The 20035-nt window shown below is 40.4% G+C and overlaps 1 protein-coding gene across 1 annotated transcript in view; it reads left to right on the top strand.

Annotated features, from left to right (window-relative positions):
- The window catches only part of eya4 (EYA transcriptional coactivator and phosphatase 4), a 255425-nt gene that overhangs the window by 22655 nt on the left and 212735 nt on the right, over positions 1–20035 (top strand). The gene's annotated exons all lie outside the window — the stretch shown is intronic.

Below are 20035 nucleotides of genomic sequence, written 5' to 3'. Positions count from 1 at the left end.
TAGGAACTATGATTTGTTGATGGTATTGCCTGTGATAGTTTTAGTTTAATGCGTGTTGAAGAACAACATGAGCACTGTAATGTAAAATGCATAAATTCAAAACATACAATGTAACATCTTGTTCAAGTGTAGACATATTCTTCCATTGAAGATTTCCCAGGTAACAAAGTTCTAAGCCTGTTTACAATGAACTGGTCGCTAATTGTTTTCCACATACACATGAGGAAATCTCTTCTCCCCATTACTTAAAAAGCTCATTTACTCATTTTGTTTCCCATCTTGCTGAGTACAACTGTTTATACATGTGATTGACAGTTGTCCTTTTTCCAATAAGCAAAAGAAGCATTAAATCTCAGCCTTTAGCAAATTCTTTTCAGATATTTCATCCTAGTAGAAACCAGGATTAGTTAAGTGCCGGATTTCTTCTGAGGATCACGACCCTATTTTGTTTGGCAGGTCAACACTAATGGAGAATCCTGCCTAACCTTGTGGCCACGACATTCCAGTATCTCACAATGGATAGTATGAAGGGGAATTGGTGTAAAATGTACTGGGAAGAAACTTTCAATCTGCCTTTTATTTTTCTGACTACCTTTCATTATTCATTTATAAGCAAGCAAATCAATATTATTGGACTGCTTTCAGAATCCAACAAAAGAATTTTTCAGTTCAACTGTTATCATATATATATTTGAGTATTTTTAAACACGACACATCAAAGTTTTAGGAGAATTTGGTTGCTACTACGTTCTGAATGATTTTTCAAGCAAACAACAATTTTTCTTGAAATTAATGGTTTTCAGGCAAAATAGCTGTATGTCAGCTCTGAATCGATTTAAATAGAATTTTTCTATGAGCCAGTTTCTGGCACATTTTAATTGTATGCCATAACACAGCTTGGTGAATTTCAGCAACAGTACAAGTTAATTGAGAACTTGAGATTATATGCATTTGTTAAGGTGGAACATTTTGTTTGCATAGTGCTTGTTCAAGCAGGACTATATAAGCATGTTACAACAAATTCCCAGGGGCATGTAGTCCATTGACCGTGAGATATTCTTCAATTATATCAATGAAGAACATTGCTTGGATGGTAGCTTCCATGCTGCCTGTCCCTAGAGGGTTACCATAAGTCTGCATAGAACTATTGGAAGATGTACTGTGCAAAAAAAAGTTTTCCCTGAAATGTTTTGTAGCTACTGGAACATTACAAAAGGATTTGGCTTCTTTAAAATAAAAAGTAAGGCAGTGACCACACCAACTAGTCCACACAGTATTATAAACAGCAAGCAGTTTGTCAGCACCTTCTGAACTCTGAAGGTTTATTTTATTTGTTCACGGGATGTCGATGCTAGCTAGGCCAGCATTTCTAATTCATCACTAGTTGCACTGGAGAAGGTGGTATTGAGCTGTCTTCTTCAGTCAATGCAGTACTTGAGTTGGAGGGAGATCCACAGGGCTGTTTGAAAGGAAATTCCAGGATCTTGACCAAATACAATGAACGAATGGCAGTATTGTTCCAAGCTCGAATGGTGTGTGGTTTGACAGGGAATTTGCATTTGGTAATCTCATCTCTGAAGTGATATTTCCAATTTGAAACTATTGCCAAGTATCTTTAAATGCACGTTTTATTTGGTTATAAATATTATTTTGTAAATCATCTGAATAAGTACGCATAACATGTCATGCCTCAGGCACAGCCTGACCTCTAATGCTTTATCACACTTTCAAAAAAATGTATGATGAAATACAATCATTTGAAATATGCTGTTAGCTTCTCCACAAATACAAAATACCAGACCCATAAAGTCCTCAGGTTCTTAACTGTCCCTCTCATAAAAACATTTCTAGAAATTAACCTCTGATTGGAAAAACCCAATCTATTGAGGTTTGTTGGCTTGCTGAGCTGGTTTGTTGTTCTGCAGACGTTTCGTTACTGTGCTTGGTAACATCCTCAGTGCAGCCTCTGATGAAGCGTTGGTGCGTTTTCCTGCCTGGTTTTTAAACTCTGGTGTCCGTTGTGATGGATTGCCTCACTTCCAGTTTTCCTTCATAGTGGAATGTATATGGGGTCGAGTTCAATGTGTTTATTAATAGCATGCTTCGTGGAGTGCCATGCTTCCAAGAATTCTCGTGCTTGTCTCTGCCTAGCCTGTCCCAGGATTTTGGTGTTGTCCCAGTCGAAGTCATGGTTCTCCTTGTCCATGTGGATTGAGATGAGTGAGTATTGGTCGTTTCATTTTGTAGCCAGTTGGTGTTCATGTACTCTTATTGTTAGTTTCCTTCCTGTTTGTCCGATGTGGTGTTTCTCGCAGTCTCTGCAGGGGATTTTGTAGATGACATTGGTCCTGTCCATGGCGGGGAGTGGGTCTTTAGTTCGGGTGAGCAGTTGTTGTAGGGTAGATGTGGGCATGTGTGCCACTCTGATGCCCAGCAGTCGTAGATGTCTTATGGTGAGTTCTGACGTGTTCCTGATGTAGGGTAGTGTGATGAGTGTGTCGGGGCGTGTAGAATCTTTCTGATGCTGTTCCTCCTCTTGGCATAGTTCCATGAGAGGAGGAGGAATACCTCTTCCAAGTGTTCAAGGATAATGGATATCCAAAGAACCGGGTCAGGAGATGCCTACAGGAACAGCATCAGAAAGATTCTACATGCCCCGACATACTCATCACACTACCCTACATCAGGAACACGTCAAAACTCACCACAAGACTTCAACAACCGCTGGGCATCAGACTGGCACACAAGCCCACATCTACCCTACAACAACTGCTCACCCGAACTAAAGACCCACTCCCCGCCATGGACAGGACCAATGTCATCTACAAGATCCCCTGCAGAGACTGCGAGAAACACTACATCGGACAAACAGGAAGGAAACTAACAACAAGAGTACATGAACACCAACTGGCTACAAAAAGACACGACCAATACTCATTCATCTCAATCCACATGGACAAGGAGAACCACGACTTCGACTGGGACAACACCAAAATCCTGGGACAGGCTAGGCAGAGACAAGCATGAGAATTCCTGGAAGCATGGCACTGCACGATGCATGCTATTAATAAACACATTGAACTCGACCCTATATACATTCCACTATGGAGGAAACCCGGAAGTGAGGCAATCCATCGCAATGGTCCTCAGAGTTTAAAACCCAGGCAGGAAAACACACCGACACTTCATCAGAGGCTGCACTGAGGATGTTACCAAGCACGATAACAAAACGTCTGCGGAATAACAAAACGTCTGCGGAACAACAAACCAGCTCGGCGAGCCAACAAACCTCAACACCCACTACCCGAGCTACAGATCTACTCCAAAACCTTAGAACCCAATCTATTGGAATATTGCAAACCAATGTTACCAAACCATGCAAAGCTGGCCAAGGCGTTGCCATTATATCTCCCACTGTTAATAACCTCCGAGGAACCCTAAAGTCAGCCAAGACATTTTTTCCACTGCATTTTTCTGCCATACACCTTCACAGACAAATTCAATATTTAAGTACGGCTGTTACTGCCAAGACCAGCATATATTGCCCTTCTGTATCTGCCCTTTAGAAGCTGGTCATAAAAGATCTTCAGTCCCGCTGTCCAAATGGTGAAGCTGCTGCCAACTGCCTGTTGAGCAGGATTGTCTGGGATTTTGACTCATTAATGTTGAACCATGATATGTGTTCAACGCAAGCTGGCATTTGCCTTGCGGATCTTGGTGTTCCCATGCACCTTCTGCCTTGTATTTCTGAGTTGTGGATGGCATGAGTTAGGGAGATGTTGCTAAAGAAGCTTTGGCAAGTTGCTGCATCCTGCAGGTAGGCACTACTCTGTATGTGATCACCTCACTCACCAGGTGTAATACTCTGTGTTGCCTTGATATGTTGAAAAATCATTGGATCAAGTTTTCCAATCTGGAATTTCCTCAAAAATAGCATAATTTTATTGTACAATTTCTGAGTATGTATGGTCTTATTTGAAAGAAAGTTTGCCTGAAAGCTAAGATGTTTACAATTGAAGATAGAGTTTAATAAAACCAAAGACGTTGGATCAGAAGCAGTCATTTAACCCATCGACTCTACGCCAACATTCAGTGAGTTCATGCTGATCTGACAATCCTGAACTCTACTTTCCTGCATTATCCGTGTAACCCTTAATTTCCTTATTGATTAAAAATCTTTCTATCTCAGCCTTAAATATACTTAATGACCCAGCCTCTACAGCCCTCTGTGGTAAAGAATTCCTCAGATTCATTCCCCTCTGAGAGAAGATATTGCTCCTCATCTCTGTCCTAACTGAGCAGCCCCTTACTCTGAAATTATGTCCTCTGGTCTTTGACTTTCCCACTGGGAGAAATAACCTCTCAGCATCTACCCTGTAAGAAGAATCTAATGCCTTACAATGGGATTGCCTCTTATTCTTCTAAACTCCACTAACCTAGTCAACCTGTCTTCAAAAGAAAATCCCTCCACGTCTGGGATCAATCAAGTAGGACGTTCTCTCATCTGCTTCTAATGCTGTCACATTTTTCCTTAAATATGAGGACCAAAACTTTTCACCGTGTTTATAGTCTGCAGCTGAGCAAATACATACCCATTTATGAAGCATCAAGCCATCCATAATGCCCATGAACAGTTGGAAAATTTAGCACCAGTATTGGTATCAAAATCAAGCAATTCATAGTCTTCCTGTCTGGAAGTGTATAATTTATTAAAGCCTGTCCCCTGCCTATTGAGACAGGTGTGGATTTGTCAAAAAAATTGCTTTGGTTAGAAATTGCTTTAGATATAAGATATGCAAAGTTTGCAGAGACAAAGCACAATTCCTGCAGCCTTGATACTTTAATTCGAGCAATTACCATACAGTCTAACTGTGCATGATTTGTCAGCAATATATCAGTTGGGCTGTCTCTGTGGAAGTGGAGTGATTTTGGAATCTTGAAAATGAATTGCAAATAGGTTTCTGCGTATATTTTATCAGGAAAATTTCACACTTGTTTTCAGTGTTTTTAGCTCAAGAGCACTCGTCAGCATGGAAGCCAGCTTCAGAGAGCGTGAGAGCTGTTATTTAAACAGATGTTTAAAATTTGAAACATTGCTTGTTGAAAGAAAATTCATCTCTTTCTTTTTCTCACAATTTTTTCATCAAAGCTGGGCACAAACTGGAATTGAGAAATGTTTATCAGGTGAACATTTGCGCAAATGCAATAGCCAACTACTGAGATCTATGAAACAAAAACAGAAATTACTGGAAAAACCCACCATCCTTCTGAAGAAGGTCCCCTGGACTTGCACATTAATTCTGCTTTTTCTTCACAGATGCTGCCAGAGTGGCTGAGTTACTCCAGCAATTTCTGTTTTTGTTTCAGATCTTCAGCATTTGTGGTTCTTTGTTCTATTCTATTGCTGAGAGCTGTGTCTCGTTTCGGCTTTTAAGTCACAAATAAGAACATAGAACATAGAACAGTACAGCACAGTACAGGCTCTTCGGCCCATGATGTTGTGCCAAACTTTTACCCTAATCCTAAGGTCTATCTAACCTCCACCCCTACCTTATACTATCATCCATATGCCTATCTAATAGCTGCTTAAATGCCCGTAATGAGGCCGACTCCACTACCCTCTCCGGCAATGCATTCCAAGCCCTGATCACTCTGAGTAAAGAACCGACCTCTGACGTCTCCCCTATATCTACCTCCACTCCTTTAAAACTATGCCCCCTCGTAATAGCTACCTTCACCCTAGGAAAAAGTCTCTGGCTGTCTACGCTATCTGTTCCTCTGATCATTTTGTACACCTCTATCAAGTCACCTCTCATCCTTCGTCGTTCTAAAGAGAAAAGCCTTAGCCCTATCTAAAGTAGCTTTATCAGAAATACAACTCAAATCCTAGGTGCCTTGCTGTATTTATGCTTTCATATCAAAAATGAATTCTTATTATTGCAATGTGCCTGCTATTTATTCATGTAGATGCAGTGGGTAAAAATAAAGTTGGTAAGAAGAGTGGTGGGTGCGTGGAATGCGCTGCCAGTGGTGGGAGTGGAGTTAGATACATTAGGGACATATAAGCGACTTTTGGACAGGCACGTGGATGATAGTAAAATGTAGGGTATGCAGGGTAGTTTGATCTTAGAGTAGGATAATAGGCTAGCATAACATCGTGGGCCAAAGGGCCTGCACTGTGCTGTACTGTTCTATGTTCTAAAATAAGTGCAGAAAAGCTTAGGAACTTTTTTTAAGCATTCATGTTTCAGATGAAAGCCATAAAAATGGAATTTTCACTCAAAAGATTTCACAGAAATTAAGTATGAGTCCACTATTCCTCTCTCCATTGCTCAATTTTTGGCATGAATGGGGCCCTCGTGGTTGAAAATCAGAAAAACACTTTTTTTAAATCTTTGTGGCTATGCCCTGCATGGGACATTACATATCAGCCATGTTATACTCAACTTAGTGATAGTTGAGCAACATCTACCTGTTTAAAAGGTGATCTTAATAAATTATGCAAAATATAGTTCTAACTTATTGTTCCTACAGACTAAAGTAACAAACAGAATTTCTAACAACTGTGCTCAGGGTAATTACATGAGGATGAGGGCTGAATTGGCTAGAGTGGACTAGGAAAAGATTTTTCACAGAAAAGACAGTTAATGAACAATGGCAGAGGTTTAAGAAAATAGCTCATGACTCACAGCAAAGCTAAATCCCAATCTATATTCTCTCTAGCTTTTCCAGCCCCTATGTGGATATCCAAGGTCCATGTGCACCAGCAACCCCTGGAACTCAATGTTTTTGCATCAGTATGCTGATCGGCATGAACAGACCCTCCATACAGCTATGCTTAGAGACAACATTGGTCCTACTGAGGAAGTAAATAAACCAACCACTGTTAACCAAGAAAGTTAAAGATCGCATCAAATTGAAAAAAAATCATACAATGTAGCAAACATTGTTGGCAAACTAGAGGATTAGGAAATTATTAAAACCCAACAAAAGATCACTGATAAAATAAGAGAGAGAATACAACCTGCGAGGGTAAGTAACATAAAAATGAACAGTAAGAACTTCTTTAAATACATTAAAAGGAAAAGAAAGGCCAAAGCGGGCATTAGTCCCTGAGGGAAAGAGGCTGGGTAAATAATAATAGAGAATCAGGAAATGTTGGAGGAGTTGAATAAATATTTTGCATCAGTCTTTATGGTAGAGGACATTAACGGCATACACAAATACTAAATAATTAAAGTGCCCGAACTTGCATGCTAGTTTTTTTGTGATTTGTGCATGAGAACCTCCAAATCCCTTTGTGCTGTACCTTTTTGCAGTCATTCTACATTAAAATACTATTCAGCTCTTCCTGTTAAAGTCATAACCTCACATGTTCCTACATTATATTCCACCTACCAAGTTTCTGCCTACCTTCTTGTCTATATTCCTTTGTAGACAGTGTCATTCTTGCCATTTGCCTTCCCATCTATTTTTGTGTAATTTGCAAACTTGGTAATAGTACATTCACCTCCCTCATCCAAATCATTAACATATATATTGTAAATAATTGTGGCCCTAGCACTATTCCTATGGCATTCCTTAGCATTGTGGTACCTTACCAAATGCCTTTTGGAAAATCAAATATTTTACATCTGCTTTTATCTATCTTTTATCTATCCTGCTTGTTAGCTCCTCAAAGAACTTTAATAAACTTGACAGGCATGATTTCACATTAATGAAGCCATGCTGACTCTGCCTGAGCATATTATGTGTACATGTAGTGCTACACATGTACTTTGGCAGCTGCAATTGCACATGAAGCATCTGATGGAGTTGCCCGACATGTATCCTCCCGTGTGACAATCTTTTTCCTCATTTATTCATGGGATGTGGATGTCACTGGCTTGGCCTGCATTTATTGCCCCATTCCTAATTGTCTTGGAGAAGGTGATGGTGAGCTGCCTTCTTGACCCACTGTGGTCCTTAGGTGTAGGGCCATCCACAATGCTGGTTAGGAGGCAGTTCCAGAATTTTGACCCAGTAACAGTGAAAGAACAGCTAAATAGTTCCCAGTACAATAGAAAGTCAGAGGCTACGAATCCTGCTCTGTGTGTGTGTGTGTGTGTGTGTGTCCTATAGAGACGAACTATGGAGATGGTAGTGTTCCCATGCATCTGCTGCCCTCGTCCTTCTAGATGGTAGAAGTCAGGGGTTTAGAGGGTGCTGTCAGAGGAGCATGGTGAGTTACTGCTGTGCACTTTGTCAGTGATATGTTACTGTGTCCCACTGTGCTTCACTGATGAAGGAAATGCAGTTTGAAAGTTGTGCATAAGGTGGCAGTCAAGAGGGACACTTTGTCCAGAATGGTGTAAATCTTCTGGAATTTTGTCAGAGTTACACTCAACCAGGCAATCTGATCGTATACCATCACACTCCTGACTTGTGCCTTGTAGATAGTGGACTATCACTGAGGAGTCAGGAGGTGAGTTACTCAATCCTAGCCTCTGACTTGCTATTGTAACCATAGTATTTATGTGGCTAGTCCAGTTCAGTTTCTAGTCAGTGGTAACACTCAAGATGTTGAGAGTGAGAGATTCAAAGATAGTAATACCATTGAACATCAATGGGCAATGATCAGATACTTGCTTGTGAGAGATGGTACTTGTTTGGTGCAAGTGTAACTTGCAAGTCCAAACCTGGATTTTGTAGAAGTTTTGTTGCATTTGGATACAGACTGCTTCAGTGTATGAGGAGTCATGAATGGTGCTCAACATTGTGCAAGCATGAGCAAATATCCCCGTTTCTGGCCTTATGTTAGTGGGAAGTGATTGATAAAGCAGCTGAAGATGATCAGGTCAAAGACGTTACCCTGAGGACACTCCGGGTTGTTGCAATGACAAGTTTACTGTGCTATTTCACTCTCACCAGAGCGTGAAGCACTGAGTCAAAGGTGATACATTACCCTGACAGTGCATAGCAGATCACTCATCCACTTAGGGCCTTTTAATATGGATGTTGGAGCCTGGGAGATCACTTTGGCTTCAGAACAGCCTGCTAACAAAACTTTGCATATTTGTGCCCAGTTAAAATACAATCAGTTTAGAAGAACATAATTGTGTGGGAAAACCTGGCCGATGTCATTCCCCATTTTAAGCCTGCCTCAGCACTTTGTCTCAAAACAAGAGAAAATTCCACCCCAAAAGTCTGTCTATCTCATTAGGATTTGGAAGCTTTGGGCTTGGGACTTGAAGAGGAGCAGGGTATGCCACTTAATGTGAGACCTGACCCCAGTGCATATTTACCATACGTTTTCTGGTTTTACTGAAGACAAACTGGGGCAACTAAGTTGTTTCCAAGGGATGGGTCAATTACTTACATGTTTTAATGAGGCTGCCTGTCTCAGATTCTGACAACGTATAGTTTTAAGGATTGTAGGGCATAGTACTGACTTCCCAACTATAATACCTCCAAGTCGATATAGTGTGAAGCTGGAAGAACACAGCAGGTCAGGCACCATCAGAGGAGTGGGAGAGTCAACATCTCAGGCCTAGACCCTTCATCATTCTCCTACTGCTCTGATGCTGCCTGACCGACTGTGTTCCTCCAGCTCCACACTGTATCGACCTCTAACTCCAGCATCTGCATTTCTTGCTATCTCCATATGATATCTCCAACTCCACGATCAGGATGACTTCAGCTTCCTGATCTGCGGTCTTCCTCCCTACCCCACCCAATCCATGATCTCTTCCCTCTAAATGCATGGTCTGACCATAACTCTCATTCTAAACCTCCATGGCAGTGCCTTCTTTCCATGATCATGGAAAACCCATGACTCACAATCAAACACTTCAAGTAACCCCAGCATAATCTCTGACCAACCAATCGTCTCCATCCCTGGAGTTTCTTAACTTCCCCCTTCCCAGCTCATCTCCCTGCTGCCATTCATCTACTTGGAGCACTGGAGTCAGGTGAACCTCAACAGTAAGGGTGTTAAAGGATATTTGTGATACAACATCAATTAAAGCAGGGAACCTTGTAGTGGTCTCTAATTCATCACTTCATCAATGTTTAATAGCCACTGGGTTTTTTTTTTCTTGTTGGAATGTTTTATACTTCTGTTTTAGTCATTAAGATTCCTCTGCCAGCTTTGTTGGGGCATTCTTGCTCTGATGTTGCCTTGAATGGAATGTTTGAGTTATAGGGAGAGGCTGGGTAGGATGGAACTTTTTCACTGGAGTATAGGAGGTTGATTGGTGACTTTATAGAGGTTTTTAAAACCTCGAGGGATATAGATAAGGTGAATGGCAAGTGTCTTTTCCCTAGGGTTGGGGATTTCAAGACTAGGGGGCATATTTTAAGGTGAGAGAAGAAAGATTTAAAAAGGACATGAGAGGCAACCTTTTCACACAGAGAATGGTTCATGTGTGGAATGAACTTCCAGAGAAAGTGGTGGATGCAGGTACAGGTACAACATTTAAAATACATTTGGATAAGTACACGAATAAGAAAGGTTTGGAGAGATATGGGCCAAACACAGGCAAGTGGGACTAGTTTAGTTTGGGATTATAGTCAGCATGGACTGGTTAGACCAAAGGGTCTGTTTCCGTGCTGTAGGACTCTATGACTCTATAGTCCATATCACTTGGGGTCATTGACCAGTTCCAGCTGGTTGATTGCAATCCCATGATCGGCCTGTGCTTAATAACTACTGATCCTGAAAATGATACTGGACTTAGAATGGTACATGTAGGTCATTCCCAAATGTGTAGGAACTAGGACATTTGAGCCGAAGTATGATGCTACCAACATTACAATATTATTTTTCATTTACAGAATATTGACTATGTATAATGTTATTTCAGTGATCTCAGAGTCTCTCTCCCACGTGCATGTGCACAATAGGATGTTCATTTTAAGTCACTGCAAATAGGTAGGCATTGTTTCATTACAGAATAATATAATCTTTCAAGTATTTATTCTTGTGGCTGCTTTAAAGACTGATGTTTAATAAGAGAAACTTCACAAAACAGGCTTTTTTTATAAATGTAACCTTTTTCAAGTAATCGAGACCACAACACTTTAAATTCTCATTGTGGCTCTGATGTGCTCCCAAATGGATAATGTTAATTAAAAGCATAATTTCACAAAATGACTGTAAATCATTGACAATCCAAACTCAGCAGTTAAGCATATATTTAACAAGTCACCTACTGCTCTAGTGTTTTTGGTTAATTCCAATCAATGAGGTATTGTGTCACAACATTTCTAAAAAAAACTCAGAAATTTAGAAGATTTTATTTAAAATACAATCTTATTGTTACGTCAAACATTATTTTAGAATAACATGTAATATGTTGAAAGGTATTTTGGAATTTTATTTTTTTGCCCATTCTTAACTTTTAATTTCCTTCTCATACAGTTATATTCTTGAGTTGCTGAAATATGTTTATTAGCATTAGTTATTATGAACGCATGTGGTCAGAAAGTCTGTAAAGCCCTCTGAAGTTCTGAAGGTGGGCTATTGGTCTCAAAACATTATATCTCTTTCATTTTCTTGCAGCATTCAGGCACAGTGATTAGCAACGCAGCACCAAGAATCTGGGTTCAGCTCCAGCCTTGAATGACTATATAGAGTTTATACATTCTCTCCGTATCTGTGTTGGTTTATGCCAACGCTCTGGTTTCCTCCCACAGTCCAAAAATGAGCAGGTTAGGTGGATTGGCTGTGCTAAAAATCGCCCTGTAGTGTCCAGGGATGTGCAAGTTGGTTGGGTTAGCCATGGTTAAGAACCCGATATCGGGTTACGGGGGTGGGTCTATTCAGAGGGTTGGTGCAGACCTGATGGGCTGAATGGCCTCTTTCTGCACTGTCGGGATTCTATGAACCATTGCTGCCATGCCTGCTTGAGTTTCTCCAGCAATTTCTGTTTGTGTTTGTTTAGATCCCCAGCATCCACAGTTCTATGTTTTATATAACGCTCCCAACAGACATTGATTCTCCCAAGGCTGACCTTTAACCATTTCTTTGTCTGCCCAACTGTTACTTCTGCCCAACTGTTACTCCAGGTCAGCCTTGGGAGAATCAATGTCTGTTAATGGGGACCATTAGTGCCTGACAGTGGGTCAGTGTGGTAGCACCCAATGTGATAACAAGGCTTAATGTGTTGGCGTTAGGGCAAGTAATTAAGAGAAGGTGCTCAGGCCCTAAAATCACCAGCATGCAACCACTACCATGCTATTCTGCCTAGTTGAAAAGCAGAAAAGGAAGATCTTAAGACTCTGAGGATTCTGCCATCACCAATAATGATTTCACAGTTCAATCTTCTCATATGCCTTCATAGGTAGAATTCTAAAGGCTATGGATCACGGCTGGATGTTAAAAGTCAAAGTAAACAGTCTGAGGAAGATCCAATCCAGGACTGATAGAAACATAGAAAATAAGCAGGAGTCAGTCCTTTGGGCCTGTGCTGCTATTCATTGTGTCATGGCTGATCATGCAACTCAGTAGTCTGTTCCTGCTTTTCCCTCATATCCTTTGATCTCTTTAGCTCCAAGTTTTATATCCAATGCCTTCTTGAAATTGTACAATGTTTTGGCCTTGACTGCTTTGTGTGGTGGCAAATTCCACAGGCTCACCAACTCTGGGTGAAGAAATTTCTTAGTGGCAGTGGAAGATGGTCAGCTCCATTCCAGGAATCTTATAGCCACATAAAGTTACTGTCTATACCTTAGACTCAAAGCCTTTTGGTGTGTTGGAGTAGAATTGAGGAGGAAAACAAGAATTAAGAATCTCACTCACTTACAAAATACCAGAAACTATATTGGATCTTTCTTGTGAGAATTATTACAAGGTTCATGAACTTCAGGTTAAATACTCAAACTTTCATGAAAAGTGAAATAATGTGCTTGTGCATTAGTGCCTTTATTGATATTCAGCTATTGATGCTGAATGGTATGCTCTAAAGAATTGTAGATTTGCATTTAGTTGAACACACTGTTAATTGCAGATGTTAATCATTTGATCAGGTGTTGTTAATGATTTTGAACATACAGAAAGCTGATGCCTATGCTGTGCACTAAGTGGGCATTAGGAAGTGAAATTCCTTGTGAAAGATACCATGGTCTGAGTTGACAGTAAACACTCATGTGGCCACAAAGTAATTTGATGAAAATGTTGAGATAACAAACTAGGATGCCCTGGAAAATAGGACAAATAGGTTAAAGGAATTGGATGTACTTGTGACTTTCTGAACCATTGTGACCAGCTTCTTGAGAAAATTTGCAGCTTTCCCTACAAAGAGATTCCAAGGCTCCTGGAGAGAACCATTGCTTTTTTACATACAACTCTGGAGATGTATTCAAACACAGATCTTCTGTTTCTATGCTCAGTGGCAACTGGGTGTTTGAAGGAATATGACCTGGATATTCAGCAGTGCCTTCTTAACAGCCTCACCTCTTGGACTTAATTATATTCTTTCTCCTACACCATATATATCTAACCGAGAGTTCTCATTGGGAAATTCATACAGCAATCCACAATATATTTTAGAATCAAGTTTGCAGACTCTGTGGCAACTGAAGCTCTGATGATTGAGATTGGTAGACTTTTGTTGGTTTAGCATGAAGTGTATTCATCTAAGACGAGTGAATTCATTCGAGGTGAAGATCTAACTAAAATGTAATGTGGGCTTCACAATGTCACAAAGCTTACTGATATTCCTTTATTCCTCAGATATGGCAGGACTGTATAGTTAATGCAGATAGCCTTTCATGCTTGTATTTGTGCATATTTGAACCCATGTATGTATGTGTGTATCTGTTCATAAACAGATATATACTTGGGATAAATTAAAGTTAAAAAGTTGGTTTTTCTGCAAGGAGAGTAGAATTGAGGAAGGGTCAGCATGGATGCTCTATAAACACAGGTGTCTGAACTAAAGGGATATAACATTTGACAAGTGAATCCAAGATGTACTAAGTTGTCTAGTGATCAGCTCATCTTAGCTACAAAGTTAACAGGTACTTCAGGTTCAGACCTTGTTGCTGAACTGCCAGTACAAGAAGTTTATAGATTCAAGCTCTGTACCATGATTTCAATGCAGAAATTAGTTTGACACTGCAGTGCAAAAATTAAAGAGTGTCATAATAGTTCAAGGTCCTACCAAATAGGTAATACTGTTTGATGGCTAGAGAGTAAGAAAATCTCTAGAAAACAGAAATGGAGAAGTAGTAGTTTTCAAACACGAGAAGCATTTAGTACCTTCCAACCACTCATCACCAAGTATGGCTTTGATAAAGATTTAATCACAGATATCATGCAAGGTAATTCACTTCTGCACAGTTGACCTTGCATATAACAGATACCAAAGCTTTTTTGTGTAAGTTGACATTCACTGCAGAGTTGACTATTATTAGTCGGTTTACATTAGAATTTAATAAGTGTTTGGAACAAGTTTTGTCGGAGGACCGAAAGATTGAGTGCCTTTCAGTGTGTGCTGTAAATCCTACTGTTTAAATTTCATTAGCTAGGCATGCTGATGTGTCTAAAATAGATGGAACAAATGGTTTCTTAATGTATCTTTGGCAAGTTACATTAGGAAGAAAATATTACTCACAGATTTTGACCTGCTGAATTATAATTTCAGCTTTGTGGAGGGGAAGACTGAATAACAATGGACTCCATAACCTGAAAATCGATGATTTAATAGAGATTTAACAAATATGGGACTTTGCCATCACTTTTATTGTTTGCAACCCTAGTTCCTCCATATGTTTCTTATTTGTTTCAGTCAAGGAATTTCATTTTTGCTTATTGGAAAGGTTGCAGGTTAATGTTTTATCATTAATCGCTGTAGTATACAGGTCAGATGTTTTACAAAAAAATGTATAATGAATTCTCTTCACCACCGGCACGAAGTAGATGTTAAAAAAAAGTAAAATAAAGTTTGAGATTAAATGTGCAAATCGACAATTAGCCAGGAGACAACTGCACCAACGTTTGGCACTGTATTTCAGTCCTTGTCGCCATTGACAAATGTTATTCAGACCCAAATCAGATCAGGAGAAGATCATTTTATTCTTCCTGGTGTGACTTAAATAATGAATTGTTAAGAATTAGCAGTAGATATGAACCAACAGATGCTGGTTGGTTTTGAAGCACATTCTCCCACTATCTTGATATCATCATCTGTGGAAACTCTTAGGATGAATATTTCCTTTCAAAAGTTGTAGGCAGCTGAGTATTTTATAACTCATCATTAGCAAAAAACATACATTCTGACAAAAAAAAATCAAAAATGTAATCACCACATTAAAAAATTAGAATAAAAATTACTTGGATTAACCTGGTCTAGAGTTTGACTGATGATGCATTGTTTTAAGTATGAAAATTGAAACCAAATCATTCAGCACAGCACGAGTGGTTCATATTGCTGCCTGCCATATTGATAAAGGTAGAAGAAAAGGCATCTATGGCTGATAGTGAAATAGGCATTGGGGATGGGAAACAGGAATCAGGGCTGATTTTGTGCCAACCCCTCCACAACAGGAAACAGACTGAGAATTGGATTTTCCTGGGAGGGTATGCATTTAATTCATTTGGAAATGAGTTTCCTGTCCAAATAACAGCAGAACCAAGAATAAGAGGTTCTCAGAGTAGATGTTTCTAAGGCCACTGGAAGTCCTGATGAGGGAGAGAGTATGTTCTGGACCCTGCTGTACTTTAGCACCACAGTGAGCTGGCACAGGAAAGGGAAATGGAGGTACCCATGAACAAGAGGAAGAAGGGTGGCAGGAGGGGGCCAACTCACCATGCAGCAAAGGCACCTCATCATTCAATAAACACAGAAATTGCTCCAAAAACTCAGCTGGTCTGGCAAAATCTGTGCAGAGAGAAATAGAGTTGACATTTTGACTCTTTTTCATCATGCAGTTGGAGCTGGCAGAGTCCAGTTTCATATGCACATAGGGAACTTGATGCTAGTTCCTTTCTAAAGTTGGACTCACATGGCCACACAATGGTTTGAAGAAAATTAATCAACCATAGGCTCAAAAATCTTGTAATTTTGATGCTCAGTGGCCAGAAGAACAGGGGGCTAGATTTTATAGTCGCAAACAAGGAGTTACACCCCCCCACCCCCATTACCACACCAATATAAAGTAAAGATTCTGAACAAGTCGATGTTTATGCTGCACCCAATCTGATGATGTCACATAGACTTTGAGTGGGTAAGAAGCAATCCAGCACAAAGTCCCAGCGGAAACAGACAAGTCATCTCTGGCTCCTGACCATCTTTGTAATTATTTACACAGAGAGTTGCCTGAGGCTGGAATCAAACCCTAGACCCTAGAACTGTGAGCCAACTAGGCTAACCGCTGAGCCACTGTGCCACCCCAACTTAGTCCACTGTAGATGAAGAATAAAATACAGCATGTTGATTGGATTTTTGGATCATTTTGTAAAATCCATTCCTCAAAGAATATAATTGCATACCAGCACACATTATTCCATAAGTATTTGCAATCATCATTGTATGGCAATATTTAGAAGGTGGTGATGGTCTTTCTCTCTGACAATCCTTCTCCCTGAACATCACAATCTTAGTGCTGACACTGCTGACTCAATGGATATAGGTTATATGGAATTCCAGAAAATGAAGGGGTAGCCATGTATGTCCAAGTCAGAGTGGTGTGCAGCTTGGAAACCCATTTGAAGTTGATGGTGTTACAGTGTTCCTGCTATGAGGCTAGGAGACGCTGTTAATTAATGCTTGACGCATCCTGAGTATATACTTCAGTGATCACATGCTGAAGTTGGAGGAGATAGACATTTTGTTTTGTTTCAGCAGCTCCAGTCATGCAGGCTGCCCTGACCTGGATAGTATTGACATTTTTTTTGTAGCTGTAGTTTTTCTTTCCATTCAAGTGCACATGTTCCATCTTACCTGACTGGATTAATTCAGATGGTGGTGAATCTTTGGAATTGTCTACCCCAGGGAACTGGGGAAGCTTAAACCTTGAACAAGTTCGAATCCTGCCACATCATATGGTGGAATTTGAATTCAATAAAATATCTGGAATTAAGAATCTAATGATGACCATGAAACCATTGTCGATTGTCGGAAAAACCCATCTGGTTCACTAATGTCCTTTAGGGAAGGAAACTGCCATCCTTACCTGGTCTGGCCTACATGTGACTCCAAACTCACAGCAATGTGGCTGACTCTCAACTGCCCTCTGGGTAATTAGGGATGGGCAATAAATGCTGTCTAGCCAGCGACGCCCTCATCCCATAAATGAAGAAAGAAAGAGTTCAAAGTAGAAATAGATAGACTTCTGCAGACGAAGAACATTCATGGATAAATGCGTTGGAGTTCGTACAGGAAAATGGCATTGAGGAGATGATCAGTCATGATTTAGAATGGTGGGGCAGGCTCGATGGGTTGAATAGCCTACTCCTGTTCTTATGCTGTGCTAGTGGGGTGTCACTGTACAAACTTAGAATTGAATACATATTAAAATTGCAATGGGATAAGACCCGTTTGATTTAAAATTTCACACGAGGATTACAGAAGTCAACAGATACATTGCCATTTTGGTTTTCTTTCATGTACTTTGCCACCATTTTTGCAGCAACTACAAAAAGGTACGTATCACTTTGTCATGAGGGAAACTTGGGTGACATGCATAATAATCCACTTTGACTCCTGTCCAAAATGAAAATCTAGCTCGTGACTCATTTTCTACCAAGACACAATACGAAACACAATAGATGCAAAATGGAGGATTTGCAAGCAAGAAATACTTATTTCACAAACATTAAGGGACCACTCAGATTATTATTTTCAGTAGAAAAATATACGTTCATATTTTTCTCATCAAATTTTGAAATTTTTAATCCAACATTGAGAATGGCAAGAAAGATATGATGTGAATAAAGCAGGTGTTGAAATATCATTCTTCAGCACATTACTAAGCGATGACCTTTTCCTTGGTAATTTATTACTGTCTAGCATTAAGTGTTTCTTACTTGGCAAGATCCCACATCTAGAGAGGTCAGATCTTTCACTTAATTATGTTGCTTTTTGTAGGTGTGTTTCTGCAGGCAGATTAAAATGATTAGTTATTGTAGAAGAACCCTTTCATTCATCATTCGTAGTTTGTGTGGGATTTAAGACACCACCAAGTCAGTTTTAACTCAGCAAAAGACTGCTTTCTTCTTCCATCATTAAAGTTTTGCACACAATTATATTGCAAAACAGAGCAGAATTTTCTGTGTGATGGTAAGAAAGTTGGAAAATATTCAAAAATCAGATTCTCACCACCAAGAAAAAATTCCAGATCTTTCCCTTAGGATTTTAATGATAATTTCTGAATTTCGCCAATGAGTAATGACTACTTTATCTGCATGCTTTTTGCACCTCATCATTAGGTATTACCTCATTTCTGTATAGCTCCCAATTCTCTTCCTTCCTTGCTCTAAAGACTGGACGGTGGCAATTCCTGACATAAAAGTCAGAGCGATAACCTGGCAGTAGCAGCTCATTGCTTGCTTCACTGGGCTTTCATCCATTTATGTCTTTGCCACAATGCCCCTGTATGGACAGTGTGGTCTTCCACCCTCATCTACACAAACCACGTGCGTCATCATGATAACAAGGTGTAGAGCTGGATGAATACAGCAGGCCAGGCAGCATCAGCGGAGCAGGAAAGCTGACGTTTCAGGTCTAGACCCTTCTTCAGAAATGTTATCTTGTTATCTCAGATTCTCCAGCATCTGCAGTTCCTACTATCTCTGTGTCATCATGGCTGCTTTTGTATCAACTCACATACCACCTCAGCTCTCCAGGACTTCACTCTGGAGTGCAAGGATCTTTCTGACTTGCATGCCTCTGTCCCTTTGCCCACAGGGACACAATCGCACCTCATGCATCCACACGATGCATCATATGCCTCTTAGATTTTGTTCTTAATCCTCACTCACTTTGCACATATTTGGGGTTGCCAGCCTCTGCAGCAAACAATGTCTTTTAGCTCAAAGGAAGAGGCAGGCAGCTTGTCACATTTCGGAGCACTGATCACTCAAGAGGATGGACATATTGGTGTAAGGCACTGTGTTACATCAATGTCACGCTGACGGCACATGCCAGCACCACACACAGCAAACATACTGCGTATGCATCAATCAATTGGGCATATGTGAAAGTCAAAGGGAACCGGATGTTAGTGGCATCAAAAGGAATTAGAGTCTGTCAAGATGTACAACCGCAGCCAATAAAGGGAATCATTCAATTCATGTCAGGGGTAGACCTGTCTTTCCTACTATAAGACAATAGGAGGTACTTTGTATGATAGCAGAGGTTAGAAGAGCAGTTAGTGGTAATGCATGAGTAGGAGAGGAGAACAAGTGTCCCCAGTGAGTGAATAGGAAGTATGGAGAGCAGGAATTGTTGGTAGTTTAGGAGGATGAGATGAATGAGAGCCACCAAGTGAATACATTGCATGGAATAATGAGATTGTAGTTGATGAGCCTTGATGAGCTGAGTGTACAGTGGCAGAGAGAGAATAAGTGGTGGCCCTCTGCGTGTGAGGCACCAGAAATAAAATAGGGATTCTTATCCTTACAGAGCACAGAAGATAATTAACCTTCTCCCTAGATTGCTGGGCATTGCATTTCAGCCGGGATACTGCACTGACCCTGAGCTGCCAGCTTAGTCCAGGTTGGATAAGTTCAAAGACATGGTCTCCTTTACCAGTCAACAGGAAAAAGCACTGCCTCATTTTCCACCACCCCATGCATCATCACCTCAAGGTGCCCGTGGGTGAACTGGGATCATTTCTTACATTCTTACATCATTTCTGGATCATTTCTTACAGGATAACAGTGCAGGACCACACTGTGGGGGCTAGTTTCTGGCTTGCAGCACTTCAACAGCCATAGAGCTAAGGTTTAACGAAAACAAAGTTGCTGGAAAAGCTCAGCAGGTCTGGCAGCATCTGTGGAGGAGAAAACAGAATTAACGTTTCAGGTCCGGTGACCCTTCCTCAGAACTGA

This window comes from Rhincodon typus, chromosome 5 (genome assembly GCF_021869965.1).
Source record: "Rhincodon typus isolate 14 chromosome 5, sRhiTyp1.1, whole genome shotgun sequence".
NCBI classification, from domain to species: domain Eukaryota; kingdom Metazoa; phylum Chordata; class Chondrichthyes; order Orectolobiformes; family Rhincodontidae; genus Rhincodon; species Rhincodon typus.
Note: the sequence above shows the minus strand (reverse complement) of the source record. Positions and strands in the feature narration are given on the sequence as shown.